Here is a 10,948-nt window from a genome sequence, read left to right as displayed (position 1 = left end):
CAAGGTCTCTGTGCTGTTGTTCTGAGTAGGTTCAAGTGAAATCGCAATATATCCCATGAGAGGAAATGCCTTAAAACGATACTCTATTATCATTTATACCCAGGAAGGTATCTCTTTAGTGTCTGTGGTCGTATTAGACCACTGGTTCCCAAAGTGGGGACATTTTTCCGTTACATAGAACCATGACATTTCTCTAATGTTTCCTTTGCACTTGTTAAAGCGATAGTTTGACATTTTGGGAAATACTCATTCTTTTTTTCTTCCTTTCTATTTGTCAGGGACAATGCAAAAAAAAGAAAATTAATAAGTTACGATAGTATGAAACAGACATGTTGCATGTAAGGTCTAGCCAAGGTTGATTTGCATCCCCTGTCCCCGTTTCAGCTCCTCCGCTTAAAAAATATCACCACACATCACCATTACTAAAAACATGCCAGTAAAGAAAAAAACAAAACAAGAAGCGCATAATAAATAGCTTTCTTGCTGAGAGTTAGATGAGAAGATTGCTACCACTCAAATATAAGGCTTAACCCAGCTGCTGGTTAGCTTAGCTTAACTTTTACCTTCTCAGTTTTTTTATTTCAATATATTTAGAGGCCTGAAGTCAAATTACCTTCTATGTAAATAAATAGTTTGACATTGTGTGAAATGTGCTTATTGGATTTCTGGTGGAGAGTTATATGAGAAGATTGTTGCCACTCATGTCTGCATAAAGACTGAAGATGGGGAAACAGCTATTGATATTGTCATATAATCATATTTCACAAAATGTCAAACTATTCCTTAGGTCATCTTACATTTCCAGGCTTCTAAAAGCATAGAAGTACATGTAAACTTTAACACTGTTTCCTAAAGAGTCACAAGCCAACGGTTGGGAATTGATAGAAATGTTTTTATTCACAATTACATCAGTATTTCTGGAAGTTACTATATTTTATGTTTAGAAATGTTCTTGAGTTCAAATTAATTACAATTTTCAACACATTTTCAATCAAATTGGTATCAAAATGTGTATCCCTTGATTAATAAACAAAGTAAAATTATGTATAGGCTAGTCTGTAACTCAACAGAGCAGTCAGAGAAATTGTTTTAGATTTTGTATTTAACAGATTATTGATCCGTCGGCCCTTGAATAAAGTGATTACATCTGTCGTAGAAGCTGAAGTGCCCCCCCCAAGAACCCCTGCAGCTCCCTGGATCCTCCTCTGTGGCCACATGCATTCGATGCCACTTTCTGTGAGGCTTTTCGACAGGATTATAATTGAAACAGACAATAACAAAAAACATTCACATAGCGTGACAGCCCAGGCCATGCTGCGCTGCATGGTGAAGTTGCCACCACCTCCCGAGGAAGTCAGACATTATAGATGAAAGTAGACTTTGATAGAGCCCTGCTTGAAAGGAAAGCAACTGGATGATTACTGGATGGATGGGCCTCCTTTCATGCGTCAGATGTCCAGGCAGATGAGTTGATGTTAATGACGTCCTTCTAATCTAACCTAGGAAGAGATTATGAGACTATTCATTAGCGACTTCCAACAATGTTCAGCTGAGGCCCCTAACAGGTTATTTGCTAATTATTCAGTGGACATAATTCATTATGATCTGCTCAGGGTCTGTGAGAGAGCCTTAGAAATTATACAGAGCAGATTTTCTTTGCTTTTTCTCTTCTTTGCTGAGGCAATGCTTTGTGTGTGATTGATACGGTCAAGGACATAACACATATTGAAGTTACTGAGCAATGCGAGATGAACTTACACAGGGAGATAGTTTGCTCTCCGGCTATTTATGTTTATAAACCAAATCACAAAATCTATTGTTAAATTACCCTTAATTGGTCTGTATGGCGTGTATGTGATTAGTAGTGTAGTGAGCTGCTTGTCTGCATGTCTTCAGGAAGTAATGAGGAAGCCATCTCCCTGATTCCCATGCAGCATTCTGCAGGCGCAAAGCAAGGCAGGCACACAAAGGCCTTTAATAACGTCCGTAATATGGACCGCAGCAGAAGACTCAGCCCCTAATGCAAACCCCGAACTTCTACTGAATGAGAGATTTTCAGAGAACATGCCGCTGATGTGCTTATAGGATGGGATCTCCTTGTTCTGTCTGCACATGGCTATATTATACTATCATGAATCGTGATTCAAGGATGGATTTAATTGGTAGATCCTTTACATATGCCCCCAAAGAGCTGCAACCCTGGGCTTATGAAAGCTGTTCCGAGTGCAATGGTGATAAGAGGGGTTCAGCCACACACGTCAAATCCCTGCTGACCCCTCCATGGCCTGTTGCTTTTTTCCCCAACATAATAACAGGCAGAGCAGACCGAGACTCAGGGTGATCCCTCTGCACCAGACAGTCAGCTATCTCCCATTGCACTACAATGGAACTTGTATGTGGCCAAGGGCGTGTACGTCGTGATAAATATGCATCGATGCCTCAGAGAAGATGTAGTTATTTCCACCGTTTTGTGTGGGAGTGTAAATTTATGTGCCTAATCCCTGTGTACTATATCAATGCTCCTGGTCAAAATGAGAATGAATATTCACAAATGTCTGCACTTGCGCACACACGTCTGATCCGTTTAAAGTCAATAAACACAGATATAGTGGCATTACCATTCCTGCACCTATGCAGTATGCTGCAGATGATGCAACCTCTGAGCAGGGTCTGGATGATCCAGGCCACACATTTGGAATATGCTGCAGATACAAAACCTTTGAATCTCTTGAGTTTTAACGTGTTTTATACTCACTGGGCAAAAATGTCTTCCTTTTTGGGGCAATAAAAAACACAACATTGGATCATGTAAGGTTAAATGGTTTCTCTTTTGAAGGTATATAAAAGATGGAGACTGAACCCTGTAGGACTCCAAGACGGGATTCTAAAAGGGAAAACCCTCCTTAAAAATATGAGCTAAGTTAAGTTGTGTTGGCTCTAAGATGGAAATCAGAGTGAGACCTGTGCTGGTGATAGAGATACTTTATTTATCCACAGGGAGGATACACAGCAGCAGTACGCACACGGTACAAAGAGTAGTGCAAAAAGTACTCGCATAAAAGAAAAAAAGCATCCCCTTTTAAGTGTACAAATCAATGGGTATAATTATAAGTTTTAAGTGAAAAAGTGTAGTGCACTGTGTCAAAAGATACATAAAATGTGTAATTGTAAGTGCAGTTAACAAGTCCAGTAATACCTGTCATTAGATGTCACAGGTGAACCGAGACTGTATTAGTGACTGAATCTGTGGACATTTTGAAATGTAACTCTGCTGCTGCTGTGAATCCGAAAATGTCCCCATGTTCCAGTAAAATGACTGTGGCTGCTGTCAAAGAGTCCCACAGGAGTTGTTCCATTATTCACTGTCTGTGGAGCTGCTCCGGGGTCTGTGCCTAGACGACATCATCATCACTACTGTCTGTCTCTCTGCTGTTCAGCCTTACAAATCAATTAAATTCACAAACTCAAATTATTACACAAATAACTTCTATATAATAACTACTCAAGAGAGATTTCCTATTCAAGTGCTTGATTATCTCCAAAAGAAAGTTCATCTGTAGAACATTTTTTGTGACACTGAAAAATGTACTTCCCACTAAAATAACTGGTCCTACATTTTTGTGATCACTTTTGAGATCAAACTATTCTAAAACTTTTAGGTGTGCCATGTATATTTACTTTATGTATACAAAAATCCCAGAAATCTACCTCTGAATTTGGTGAGGAGGAAACTATAAAAGTGGATCAAACGCCTAAGAGCGAGGCCCTGGTGAGAAGGATATATGTGTTTGTTCTGGTCATTCCGTGACCTTTAAGACTTTTAGATGGATTCACATGAGTCAGTGTGAACCTGCGTGTACATTTCAGGACCGCTTTTTGAATCAACCTCTCCACCGCCTTTCATGCAGTGCTGACAAATCAAACCAAATAGCCCCATCTTAGACCGTTTGGCCAGGCACAGTGACGCTAATACAAAGATGAATGCATGCAGGTTACAACTGTCATAATCTTATTGGAGATTTTACAGTGCCTGCCAGCCCTGGTGAGTGTCAAAGCCTGAAGATTGCAGCTTTTAGATTCTGCGCTCTGCCTTTAATTTTACATGGGCTTGATTGCCAGAGTCACCTCCTGCGGTTATATTTCAACTTTACGCTGGCTTGAGGAGAATCTGCCCATTTTTCACTTTCAGTTCCGATTAACTTTTCAGCCGCACATATCCTTACCTTGACATCAACTCCATTCACCATTTTCCTGAATTTCCAGTTCAGTCTTGACTTACTTTTGTCACAGACATCTTTTGCACAGACTGTTTTTCAGGAGTCTCACTGCATCTAAAACACTTGACTGAAACTCAAATAAATGGCTCTTCATTCAGACAACACAAAAAAATAATAAAGACTGCACTTAAACCGACCAAATTCACCAAATAATTAATGCAGAGTAGAGTATTTGGGCAAGTACTACGCACTCACCCAGTTATCTGAAATAGTTTAACAAAATATAATTCCTATACTGTAAACATGGGCGCTCTTGTTTTACAACAAAAGAAGAACAACATGTATATGACTCACACAACAGAAAGCTGTTTGGGTGTTGCACTGGTGATGCTTTTCCACTGAAAGACAGAAAAGCAAACATTGTGTTACTCTACGTTTCCACATTTTCTAATTTACATTTTATAATGTCGTTTCACTGCACTGTAGAATTGTTTCCTGGGTGTATGTGTGTATGTATACATGTATATAAATAACTGTATAGGCCTCTATGGTTTTTATTTTATATATCACCCTATTCTAATACAAATTTAATGATCTGGCACTATAAACTTCGTTGTACAAGCCTGTATAATGATAGATAAATGACTTTGATCCTTGGTAAACTGCTGTCAACTGTGAGTTTTTATGTTTGTAAATAGTATGTTGTTTTGGAGAAGAAATTGTGGGTAACAAATGATTCTCCTTGAATGCATTTTGGATGAAATCACGTAAAACATGTTATTTGGGAAATTATTTGAGTGAAAAAGTTAAAGTTTTGTGTACAGCAGCAGAGTTGAGTTACTCTTTTGTGCCATGTACTTACATTACTTTCGTACAGTATATATCTAGTTGCATACATTACACTGTCATTCATTTGATGAAACAAATGTTATGACAGGCTTTATGATGATTATCTTTGGTGATCAAGGCTTTATGTTATGCAGATGATGGATGGCTGCCATCTTCAGTATTGAATTGTATAGCTGAGCTTATTATTTCATATTACACTCATCACTCTGCAGTAGCGATTACTTCTGTTTACAGTTGAGACATGAAGAAACTCTGTAATTATACCAGCATGAAAATTTTCTGCTTTGAGTTTTGTGAACAGCTTAAGAGAAGCTGTAAGTCAGTGGGTTGCTTCTTTAAAAACATCTGTATGGATGACTGCAGTTGAAAAGGTATTTTAAGATAGGTGGATATGTATTCCGTTACTATGGAGTCACTACTGCGTTCATTATCACAAGTCTTGTACTTTGAGTGGAAAGTGAAAACATAGCTAATAAAAGTGATGCTACTAATCTATCTTTTCTTATTTTCAAGGTAATTTGCCATGTGTGTATGTATGTATGTATGTGTGTAAACAGTAAGCGTGTGTGTGTGTGTGTGTGTGTGTGCGCGCGTGCGCATTTCAGAGCGTTAAAGATAGATTCTGCACATCAACACCTCAAATGAATGCCAGTGTGTGTGTTATGTCTATGTATGCATGAACAGAGTTCAATAACAAAGAATGCCAATCAGTCTTTGCATGCTATAACATGTGTGACCGAGCTGCAGAAGGACAGTTTTGGGCTATGTTTTATTGGAAGCCATTACAGCTTAATTTGTGCATTCACACAACTGGAAATTAACTGTTTGGCTTCAATCAATTATTTAGTTTAGCGGTTCTCTTTCACTGGGCATTATACACATTTAGATCACTCACAGGCTTTTACACCAGTGAAGAACTGAAGAGCCTCAAGATGTCTGAGTAGTTCTATAGATAGACTTTTAGGGCTAATAGACCTGCAATAATGCTTGGGTTGAAACAATAAGCTGAACTGATAAGTCAGTCAAAAAAGCCTTAATCTGCAACAATTTATGGTCAATAGCAGATATTGATCAGTCATCTTTTAAGCAAAAATGCCAGAAAAAGCAGAAATTCACTGGTTCCAGTTTCTCAAATGTGAATATTTTCAGTTTTATGGCTTCTATGGATTATTGGCTGCAGGTCAGACTAAACAAGCAATTTGAATATGTCAACTTTGGGCTTTTGGAAAATGTGATGGTGCAGTTTTTACAGCTTTCTGACATTTTTTTTAACCAAAAATTGTATACATCAATGAAAAAGAATAATCGTCAGATTAATTAATGATGAAGTTAATAGTTGTTTGCAGCCCTAAGTAATACCTTATGGTCCAGGGTTTTGCCTGTACAATATCTGTTGCATAGCCTATATAAATGGCCATCATAACATCCCAGATCTTCAAATGTCTTGTTTTTGCCCGATCACAGTCTAAAACCAAAACATATTCAATGTAGCCTACATGATGACGATGTACAACAGAGAAAACAACATCACATTGTAGAAAGTGGAACCAGCAAATGTTTGGCATTTTGCATGATAAATGATAATCATAACAGTTATTGAGTAAATTTTGGTCCATTGATTAATCGATTTATCAACTTAATTTTGTTTTCAATCATTGTTTCTAAAGGGCAGTATAAATGGGGACTTCCTGAATAAAGGGGGCACCATGTATAGCTTTTCAAGACATATTAAGGGATGAAGGTGCTGTGTGCAGTCCCGCCCTCCATTGACTGACTGGAAGCTCTCACATGACATAACTGTGAGTTATGAGTAATTGTCTTTTTATTGATACACATCCATCCAAGTCGCTATTTGGCTAAATATCCCATTGAGTTTCTGATTCAAATTGTTTGGATCAATGTAATCGACTTCGCATTGATTTGGTTTGCAGATCCAATTCATGGCGAGAGAGAGAGAGAGAGAGAGAGAGAGAGAGAGAGAGAGAGAGAGAGAGAGAGAGAAACTGAAGTCTATCCAAATACTGCCTCCAGTTCGGTTAGTGTTATGAGTGGGCCTATCATCCAGCATAGACATACATGAGTAGCCTATTCATTATTCATGTCATTGCAGTTGCCCTGTTATGATACAGTCCTGTTTGGAGTGGGCTACCTGATTTGCTCAGCGCGCCCGTCAAAGCAGTGCGTGGCCCTGCGTCGGCTGGCTGTGCGCGCTCATAGGTCGGACCGAGAAGAATCGGAGGGGGAGCAAGAGGAGAGCGCGCCTACGAGACTGCGCGCCGCAAGGAGGGGGAGAGGTCCAGCTGCAAAAAAAAAAAAAAAAGGAAGAAAAAATACGCCGTGACAATGGCAACATCAAGCATCTCGTGAAAGGTAGATAACAGGCGAGGGGGTGCCGCGAATCGGGAGTTTGAGAGGCGACGGCCCCTGTTTGTCCCGAGAAAAGCGGCGATATTAGGACATGCTGGCTGCCCTATAGCGCGTTTCCTGGAATACGAATTCTTCCGTAATTGAAAATGGAGCGGCGGGGGAGAGGAGAGTCGCGCTGTCTCCATCATTGAGAGGCGCGTCCACCTGCTATTACTGGAGGCCCGGGCTGCTGCTGCTGCTGCTGCTACTGCTGGTGCTGGTGGTGGTGGTGGTGGCGGGGAGGGTGGGGGGTGGACATGCAGGGGAAGTGTTTGCATTTCGGGGGAAAGACGCATCTCTGATACTGTCCAAAGCGGCGGAGAAGGATCCCATTGCGACGGGGGAAAAAAAACGCAGTTTGGGCGCATACGCTCTGGAGGTAGGCAGTGCAAACGTTATTATGCTGCTATTCAGCGTGCCGTATGTATTTGAATGGGGAGCGAGCTCTCTAAGGTATGCACATGACAGCTTGATTTATACACACACACACGCTGATTTATATGCCTGCTTTCCCTGATTTGATCTGATCGTACATTTTATTCAAAGGGAGAACACACCAAGCATGCGGTGTAGTAGCTGCCCTGCCTCCTCGGGACAGCTGTCGTAGCCTACATTCATTCGTCTCTGCTCAATCGATTACCAATTCCCTGCGAAAAATACCCCCACTTCTTTAAAGCACAGGCACTGACCTATTCGCTTTAGGCTCGGAAAATCAACACAAATACAGATGCCACGTGTGGTTGTGCATATTGAAGCCAGTTGTCTTGCTCTGTGTGTATGTTTTGAAGACAAACAGTGGCCTGTGGACGGCATTTTGAATCAACGGTATGCATCCCGAGCAGCTTTACCCCAAAACGAATAAGAAATGAATAAAGGGGAGTAATCTAGAGTCCAAACTAATGAATGATTCATGAATGGGCTATTGAAACCCAATGGGATAACACACCATTTTACAGCTAGGCCCCTCCACTGTGATAATGGCGAATAAATGATTCATAAACGTTTTATAAGCACATATCCTAAAATAATGGCCTAAACATCATCATAGTGGAGCAACATACAGGTGCACAAGGGCATATGTGAATGCCTGCACTGTCGGGTCACTAGATCAGTAGCTTACTGTGTCTGTGCTCCCCTTTAAGGATGCCTCATGACAGATGTTTACTGGATGTCCCAGTCAGCCACACTGCCAGCCAGACAAGGCATGCTAGAGAATAATGAGCTGCAGCCCATAGTAACAGCCTCTGTGCTGCGGTTTTGTGGAGGTGTTAGAATCAGTTGTTAACTTTTTTTATAAATAGGATTTTAATTGGGTTAAATTTTTAACGAGCTAGAAATTTGCCTGGCTGATGTTTATTGGAATGCCTTGTAAGATGGGATTTTCAAATAAGAAGGCGGTGGATTTATCGCCACAATTAATGATCTGCACAGCACACAGTTATTGACCTGACGTGACTTGGTTTGATTAATGTTATGTAGCTTTTATTAGCCCATTTGATAGACTGTTTTTGGACTTTTTTAGCATGCACTGGGCACTTGCTTAAAAAAATTTTATGTAATGTTAAACTGATGGGAGCAGTTATAGTGAACTGTTAGTGTAATGCCTGTCACTGCTCTCTGCTATCCTAATGTGAAGACAGCAGTGGAAACCAGATGGAAGGCCATGCATTGATTGAGTCAAAGAGAGCCTATAAGGGGGCCAAATTGAGTTGACATGTTGATGTGGTAGTCATTATCGTGTGTGACGGCACACATGATAGTGTGTGCCGTCACACCATCACAGCATTGGGCCTGAGGCCACGTGACGTGTGGAGGGAAGAGGGCCTCCTTGCTCCGGCCGCCTGGCCTTGTTTGAAGACCATAGATGCGGAAACTAATAAGAGCTATCACGTCACACTGTGTTTTCAGTCCGGGATGTGCCACCAAGCCAGCCATGGAGGTTTGTCTTAACAGCATTCACTTCTCCTCCTGGTCAGTCTTATTGCTTTCACTCTGTTCAGTTGAAATTGGGTGAGAAATTGAGCTCAATGACACATTTCAACACCACGGCTCTATTCCACAGTTGCAAGGACAGTGCTGGAAGGTTCTCTAAAAAACATGTTTACAATGCTATCCAAGCGTTATGTTGCAGCAATTAAACCAGCAGCTTGTGTACATAGTCTCTTATCTTTCCCTGCCCATGTGTGGTCTGTGGCTGCTCCTCTGCTTCAGCCTTAGGCACATGTGTGGGGCCTCTACCACCACATCTGACCAATGAGAGAGAGCCTCAATTATACACAATGTACTGATCCTCATCAGTCATCCTTTTTCTTACCAGTTACATATGAGGATCATGTTTTTGAGTATTTTACACCTCGTATGTTCCAACCACTATAACTTAAAGAATAAAGAAAAGAAACATCAATCAGGATACAACAGTGTAGTATCGCAAATGTTTGTATGATTGACTATTTTATAGTAATTAGGTATATCCTGGGGCGGCACTGTGGTGCAGTGGTTAGCACTGTTGCCTCACAGCAAGAAGGTTGTGGGTTCAAAACCCGGTTTCCCCGGCCTTTCTGTTTGCATGTTCTCCCCGTGTCTGCATGGGTTCTACCTGGGTGTTCCGGCTTCCTCCCACCATCAGGTTGATTGGTGACCCTAAATTGTCCTTAGGTGTGAGTGTGAGCGTGAGTGGTTGTTTGTCTATGTGTGGCCCTGTCAGCTGGGATTGGCTCCAGCCCCCCGCCACCCTGTATGCAGGATAAGTGGTTGACGATGGATGGAGGTATTGCCTGGTAGCTTGTGCTACAAGTTTGGACTTTTCCAAATGGCAGAATACAGGCAAGACAAGACCATCTCGTTAAACATACAGTAAGGGCTTTCCCTCCCTGTGTGAGCCCCACTGTGTTTTATGTCTGGAACACTGCAGTTTTCTCTGCACATTGTACCGCTTCAGTATGGAAGCACCTTGACTCTGTCTAGTCCATGTAGAAGCAAGCTGAGCTCATCAGGACCGACTATATGTTTAAGTGCACTGTTTATGTCAGGCCACTGTGTGTCGAGACCTGCTGGGTTGACCCCAGCCCCTCGTTTTGGCTGTGACATGCTGGCTCTGGCCCAGCGGAGGCAGTCTTCCTATGTGCTGCTGCCGCTGCTGAGTTTTGTAATTAAAGGCAGAGGTAAGTCCAGGGGAGAAAGCCGGGCTCTGATTGCTTTTCATGGCCGCGAGGAGAGAGCTGCAGCATGTCCTGAGGGACTGAGGCGCTGCTGAGCTCTTTGCTGCCTCCACCCCCCGATGATGGGAGTTGTTCCAGGAGGAAGACACACATTTGTAGTCGCACTCCACTGGCATACTCATACACACACACACGTAAACATACACACACATACACACGTAAACACACACACACACACACACACACACACACACACACACACACACACACACACACACAATTACAAAGTGGCTGAGTGGGACAAAAATTACATCAGTA

The sequence above is a fragment of the Micropterus dolomieu genome, linkage group LG19, assembly GCF_021292245.1.
Source record: "Micropterus dolomieu isolate WLL.071019.BEF.003 ecotype Adirondacks linkage group LG19, ASM2129224v1, whole genome shotgun sequence".
NCBI classification, from domain to species: domain Eukaryota; kingdom Metazoa; phylum Chordata; class Actinopteri; order Centrarchiformes; family Centrarchidae; genus Micropterus; species Micropterus dolomieu.
The sequence above is the reverse complement of the archived record's forward strand: the minus strand, read 5'-3'. Positions refer to the sequence as shown.